We start from the raw sequence: 7,779 nt of genomic DNA on the forward strand, positions 1-7,779 counted from the left end.
CGTCTCGTCATTATTGTCTAGTCTGTTTCACCTGTCCTTGTCTAGTCAGCTTCACCTGTCTTTGTCATTAGTGTCTCCCTCTTTAATCCCCTTGTGTTTGCTGTCCTGTGTCGGTACATTGTCTAACTTTGCGTGTTAATCCCTGTGAGTATATTGTCTGAAGACCTGTTTAATCAGTATTGTGAGTTTGTTTCCTGTCAAGTCAGAGTCTTTGTTTGTCATCGTGTCTTAGTCTTGTTATACTCTGATCCAGTCCTGTTTTACCCCCTCGTGGGTTTTGTTTTCTGTTTTGGTCCAAAATAAATCATTTGAGTGTCATCTGCTGTCTGCGCCTGGGTTCTCCTTCCATCCTCATGACAGAATGTACCGACCAGAAAAGAACCCAGCAGACGTTCAGTCCTTCTCCGCTGATCTTCAGCCTTCTGACCCGGAACTGTGGTGGCGCGTGGCTATCTCTGACAGTTCCAATGGCAAGCTTCCTTTCCCTCCCCAGGGTGAGTTGACCCTGAAGAGGTACGCCCAGGTTGTTGAGGAGAGGAGGTTCTTCCTGCCGGAGACCCTGGTCAACCGCTACCTCGTTGCGGGTCTCAAAGTCCTCCCTCCCCTTGCTGAACGAGAGAGTTTGGTCCGCCGTCCGTTTCGCAACATGGTGGACTACTTGTCTCGGAAGGAGCAGCCAGGTCCCCCTGGTTTTTCACCTCCTGCCACACTTCCAGTCATCCCTGAGGGTCGCATGTTAGCCGTCGTGACACAGGAGGACCAAGCGTCTTCCACCCTGACTCCCGATCCATCACCCGTGTCCGTCAGCCCCCGTGGAAAGCGTGGAAGACGTTTGTCGTGGGAGTCAGCGTCTGAGTCGTCCTCCACGGAATCCCCCTTGCCTGCGGTGGAGTCGCCAGCACCTGCTTCGTCTCCCTCTTCGCCCCCCTTACCGGTCTCAAGCCTGGCTACGGACTCAGCTCCGCGACCCAGAAGGAAGAAGAGGAGGAAGGGAGCCTCTTGTCCTCCGTCTCTGTCTCCCCCTGAGCCCGCTTCAGAAAGCGCTGCCCCAGAGCCCGCTACTTCAAGCGCCGTCCATGAGCCCGCAACTTCAAGCGCCGTCCATGAGCCCGCTCCAGCAAGCGCCGTCCATGAGCCCGCTCCAGCAAGCGCCGTCCATGAGCCCGCTCCAGCAAGCGCCGTCCATGAGCCCGCTCCAGCAAGCGCCGTCCATGAGCCCGCTCCAGCAAGCGCCGTCCATGAGCCCGCTCCAGCAAGCGCCGTCCATGAGCCCGCTCCAGCAAGCGCCGTCCATGAGCCCGCTCCAGCTAGCGCCGTCCATGAGCCCGCTCCAGCTAGCGCCGTCCATGAGCCCGCTCCAGCTAGCGCCGTCCATGAGCCCGCTCCAGCTAGCGCCGTCCATGAGCCCGCTCCAGCTAGCGCCGTCCATGAGCCCGCTCCAGCTAGCGCCGTCCATGAGCCCGCTCCAGCTAGCGCCGTCCCAGAATCTACTGAGAGACTTGCGGCCGATCTAGCCGCAAAAGAGGTTCTGAAATCGGTTTCTGCTCATCAGGAGATGCCGATCTTCCTTGCTGCCAAGAGCCTCTCTGATTATTTGTCTTGTCTAGCTAAAATCCTCGAAGTCCCTGTTTGTCCCGTCTTGTCTCCAGCCCCCGAGCCTGCCGCTGTGATCGCTGCACCCAGTCCTGCCCCTTCGCCTGCTATGTCCCCCGTCAGGAGTCCCGTTTCCTCACCCTCTGTCTCTGAATCTGTTGCTGCTACCACTGAAGCAGTATCCCAGTCTGTCTCCACTAATTCCCGGACTGTTTCTCCGTTCGTCCCTGTCTCCACCAGCCCCCGGACTGTCTCTCCGTTCGTCCCTGTCTCCACCAGCCCCCGGACTGTTTCTCCGTTCGTCCCTGTCTCCACCAGCCCCCGGACTGTTTCCCCGTTTGTCCCTGTTACCACTAGTCCCCGGACTGTTTCCCCGTTTGTCCCTGTCACCACTAGTTCCCGGACTGTTGTCCCTGTCTCCACTAAGCCCCGGACTGTTTCCCCTAAGACCTCTCCTCGTGTGTCTCCGTCTAAACCTGCCCAGAGTCCTCGTCCTCAGCCCTCATCCCGTGGACCCAAGACCCCCAGTCCTCCCATCCACCCTGGACCTCCCCCCATGAACTCTGTGTTTCCTCCACCTCCTTTGCCTTGTATGTTGTATTTGATGTTTCACCCCAGCACTGTTATTGTTTATTCTTGTTTGCCATTATTAATGTTTTCCATGTTTTGTTGGTTCGTGTCTTTGTCACAGTCTGTCATGTCCCGTGTTTAATGTCCCCTTGAGGAGCGTCTGGTAGCCGCTCCTTAAGGTGGGGGTTCTGTCATGATTCTGCCTTAGTATCCTTGATTTTCCTAGTCGTGAGGCAGGATCATGACAGTCATGTTTTGTGTACAAGCGCATGGCCAATTGTTTGGACCATGTGCTTGTGTTGTTTCGTTATGTTACCCCGCCCCCTTGTTATCCTCGTCTCGTCATTATTGTCTAGTCTGTTTCACCTGTCCTTGTCTAGTCAGCTTCACCTGTCTTTGTCATTAGTGTCTCCCTATTTAATCCCCTTGTGTTTGCTGTCCTGTGTCGGTACATTGTCTAACTTTGCGTGTTAATCCCTGTGAGTATATTGTCTGAAGACCTGTTTAATCAGTATTGTGAGTTTGTTTCCTGTCAAGTCAGAGTCTTTGTTTGTCATCGTGTCTTAGTCTTGTTATACTCTGCTCCAGTCCTGTTTTACCCCCTCGTGGGTTTTGTTTTCTGTTTTGGTCCAAAATAAATCATTTGAGTGTCATCTGCTGTCTGCGCCTGGGTTCTCCTTCCATCTTCTATGACAGATTCGATATGTGCAGATAAACATAAACAGCTATTAATGCTTCGATCTAAATATAATACACTTTCTGCAAATAAAACTGTAACTAAGTTATTAAAGCTGAAACAAACATTTTATGATCAAGGAGAAAAGACAGGTAAAGTGTTGGCATGGCAAATTAAAAAAAAGCAAATGGAGAGGGCTGTAGATTCGATTGAAGAGTCAGATGGTAATATCATTGTTGATCCACAAGAAATTAAAAATTTATTTAGATCATATTATATGAAACTGTATAACTCTGAATGTACTTCGGGTTCAGAAATACAAAAAACTTTTTGGGATAATTTGGAGTTACCTAGTATACCAGAAGAACATAAAGATGAAATAGGAAAAGAAATTAGTTTACAAGAGGTGGTAGAGGCGATCGATCTGATGAAAGCGGGGAAGGCGGCGGGACCTGATGGTCTCCCCATAGATATATATATAAAAAATGTAAAGATAAATTAGTAAGACCTATGTTAGACATGCTAGTAGAAGCCTTTGCAGAGAATAAACTTCCTATGTCTTTGAATGAAGCTATAATTACCTTATTGCCTAAAACAGGAAAACCTAACAATAAATGTGAAAATTTTAGACCTATAAGTTTACTCAACTCAGACACCAAAATCCTGAGCAAAATATTAGCAAGAAGATTAGAAACTGTAGCATCTTACGTCATAAGGGATGGATAGAATGGTTTTATGATAAATAGACAAGGATGTCATAATGTAAGAATAGTGCTAAATATCCTGCATCAACAAAAGGGGGAAAAAGATACTGCATTTCTAGCACTAGATGCAGAAAAGGCCTTCGACACGGTGGAATGGGATGGAATGGGCCCTAAATGCCCTAATTTTAAAGGGTATTATACTGCTGCCCAGTTAAGATCTATTATGTTTTTCTTCTCAACATCTAATGAACAGAAAATGGGTAGAAATGAAAAAAAAAAAACTCTATTCAGAATAAAATACCCTTGGAATCATATTTATATGATTTAGATCGTAAAATTTTACAGAAAATGAAGGGTAATGTTACGAATCCAATGGTTTTAAATATGGTAAGGGTATGGCATGAGACGCAGAGATATTTGAATATCTCCTATACAAGTGAGATATCTTGCTACTGTCCAATATGGGGAAATCCTAAGTTTAGTCCTGGAAAAGTAGATGTAGGTTTTAAGACGTGGGCAGAAAAAGGTATTGAAAGTATAAATGATTTATATAAGTAAGACAATCTTATGTCATTTCAAGAATTGAGTAATACATTTGATATACCTAAAAGTATTTTTTTTAGGTACTTACAGATAAGAAGTTTCATTTTATCATTTCAAAAAAGTAATGGAAATATACCACCATTATCAGTTTTGGAAAGAGTAGTCACCAAAGATTGTTATGATAAAGGTCGGATTTCACTTCTGTATAAAATGTTGGTAGAGGGCTCCCCGGAGTCTTCTAGCTCTCGTTTAGGAGCATGGAGTAAGGATCTTAACGAGGAGATCACACCAGATGAATGGAGTGAGTTTTTTCAAGATGCTCAAGTACAAACAGTTAATACAAGATTAAAGTTGTTGCAATATAATTGGCTTATGAGTATATACATTACTCCAGTATTATCAAACAAATTTAATGAAAATATACCAGATACACGTCCCAAGTGTAATGTTTGTAAAGGTACCTATTTCCATTGTATATGGGAATGTGAAGAAATATCGAAATTCTGGAAAGAAGTGCATAATATGATTGGTAAAATTATAAATGTGAGTCTTCCTTTTGGACCAAGGATTTTTCTACTGCATTTGTATCCTAAGCTTAAGTCAAAGGAATGTATCTTTATTTCTATGTGTATCTATCTTACAAGCTAAACGCCTCATTGCATTACAATGGAAGAATCTAGAACCACCCAGCATAAAAAGGTGGCTCAGGGAGATGGTACTGAATATGTCAATGGAGAAAATAACATATATTATTAAAGGAAAGGGTAAGCCTTTTGAAGATGTTTGGAATCCCTTTAGATCCTTCATAGAGAATGAGGATAGTGACATGTTTAAAGAGACAATTGAAGATATGTGAAATTATAGGATGTATTTGTATTTAATAGTTTGTATTTTTTTTTTTTAGTTCATTAGACTTAAGGATGTGAGTCCTGTACAAATTGAGATATGCTAAGTTGTAATGATGCGAAAGACATCAATATGTGTCTATACTGCATTTTGTATTTTGTATTTTTGTTCCTGGTGTGTGTGTAATTATATGTTGTTAAAAAGTTAATAAATATATAAAAGAAAAGAAAAAAGAAAAAAGAAAACAATTATCTTCTCTAGATATTCACTGCTTGATCCGCTCTGCCACTTGAAAGGCGCGAACGGCCAAAACGGTATTGTTTGAATTTCATGATGAAATCGAAAGAATTTGAAAGCTGAGACTTTGTTTCATATTAAAAGTAGCAAAGTATAAACTGTACTGTTATTATGGCAGATGTGCTACAAATCTTTAGTGAAGTCTTGTTCACCCATCGACAGAAAACGTCTCGGGTTACGACTGTAACCCTTGTTCCCTGAGAAGGCAACGAGACACTGCGTCGACTACGACACTTTGGGGAATGCCCTTAGCGTATGAATGAAACTAATCCAATCCTGATTGGTGTTGTGTCATGACGTAATGTGACAGCATACATGGAAGCTATGAAGGGACGCCGGCACACAACAGAGTTAGCTTCTGCGATGAAGCAAGTCGCTCCCAGGCAGGGGAAGGCGTAACGGAGGGACGCAGTGTCTCGTTCCCTTCTCAGGGGACAAGGGTTACAGTCTTAACCAGAGACGTTCCCTTTCGAGGGAACTCGAACTGTGTTGACTATGACTACAGCACACCAGCAACTGGTCTGACTTCCACCATGAAGAAGACCTCTGGACATATATTCTTGAGAGCTCTGAAAAGGGCAGAGCAAATGAAGTCTTTCTTCATCCGCCGTCACGTGAGGTGGAGGATGAAAGCCCGCAGAACAGTAGGCCGTGCCACATTATATGGCACTTTAGGCACATAGCCTGTAGCCTGGGAAGCCATAGCTTGGCCCGTAGCCATAGCCTGGGAAGCAAGATAGCCTTAATGTTCCCTGGAGCAAACTTCAGGCACCCATCAGATATAGAGAGCATCTGAAGGTCTCCTACTCTCCTCAGAGAAGTAATGGCTAATAAAAAAGCCACCTTGAGGGAAAGGTTCTTGACCTCAGCTGACCCCAGAGGTTTGAAGGATGCCTCGACCAGCCCTTTGAAAACCACTGCCAGGTCCCATGTGGGAACTCTGGTACGAGCCGCAGGTCTCATCCTCCAAGCCCCAAGGAGGAAATGTACGACCGGCTGATGTCTCCCCAGAGGCCCACCACCCAGAGGAGCGTGGAAAGCCGCAATGGCAGCCACGTGCATCTTGAGTGTGGACTGGCTAAGACCAGCCGAGAAGCGATCTTGGAGGAGCTCCAGCCCTGAAGCCAACCGGGCAGTTAACTGGGTCCACCTCGCTCTCTCCACCAAGTGGAAACACATTCCACTTTAGGCCGTACAATCTCCTCGTGGAAGGAGCTCTGGAACGGAGTATGGTCTCAACCACTCCAGCTGACAGGCCAGCCTCTAGGTACTGAGCCCCCTCAGGGGCCAGGCCCAAAGTTTCCACAGGTCTGGTCGAGGACTTTGAATATTGAGCCCCCGGCCCGTGGAAGTAGATCTGTCCTCAGAGGGATCTGCCAAGGCTGGCCTGCCAGTAGTGCTATGATATCTGAAAACCATACCCAGGCCGGCCAGTACGGGGCAACTAGAAGTAGACTGATCCCGTCTCGATGGACCCTCTCCAGATTTTCCGGGAGCAGAGCAATCGGGGGAAAAGCATACAGGTCTAGCCTCGGCCACGTCTGTACCATGGCATCCAACCCCAATGGGGCTGGATGGGTGAGAGAAAACCACAGTGGACAGTGGGATGTCCCTCAAGACGTGAACAAATCCACTTCCACTGGGCCAAACCTCTCATGTATTGACTTCTCCACCTCGGTGTGAAGTCTCCATTCCCCGGGCCTCAGCCCCTGCCTCGACAGGATGTCTGCTCTCTGATTCTGGTCCCTGGGATGTGCATTGCTCTGAGATAACAGCTTCCCCTGAGACCACAGGAGGATCTGATGCGCTAATCTAGATAGAGGGCGTGATCTCAGAACCCCCTGATGAATCAAGAAGGAGACCACCGACACATTGTTTCCGTGGTGACCTCTGAGGTCTGGGAGGAAGCTCCTCAGAGCCCTGCCATCCATGACCGCCCCCCAGCCTGTGAGTGAGGTGTCTGTCGAAGTGGGTTTCCGGCGACATGACGCTCCCAGCACGGGGCCTTGAGACAGAAACCAGGCTTTTTTCCACATAGATAGTGAATGAAGGCATCTGCACGTAACCCTGATCATGCGGAACGGGTTCCCACTCGGGGAAACCCCTTGGTTTTCACCCACCACCGCAGGGCCCTCATGTGCTGCTGCCATGAGCCCTAATACTCTGTGAAAATATTTTACAGTGATGGCTTGGCCTAGCTTTATCCTGATCACCGTGGCCAAGATGGAATCGATCCGTGCAGGAGACAATTGTGCCTGCATTGTGACGAGTCTCACACCACTCCCAAGAATGTGGTTCTCTGGGCTGGTGCCAACACACTTTTTTTCGTGTTAAGTCTCAACCCCAGACTTTGGATGTGGGCAAGGACGACATCTCGATGCCGAACTGCCAGCTCTTGTGACTGGGCCATAATAAGCCAGTCGTCAATATAATTTCGCACCCTGATACCCTGAAGCCTCAGCGGAGCTAGAGCTGTATCTATGCATTATGGCAGAGAGCTAGGCTGAACGGAAGAACCCAATATTGGAACGCTTCGCCCCCGAAAGTGAA

The sequence above is a fragment of the Siphateles boraxobius genome, unplaced genomic scaffold, assembly GCF_051911475.1.
Source record: "Siphateles boraxobius isolate OS27281-9 unplaced genomic scaffold, OSU_SipBor_1 20, whole genome shotgun sequence".
NCBI classification, from domain to species: Eukaryota; Metazoa; Chordata; class Actinopteri; order Cypriniformes; family Leuciscidae; genus Siphateles; species Siphateles boraxobius.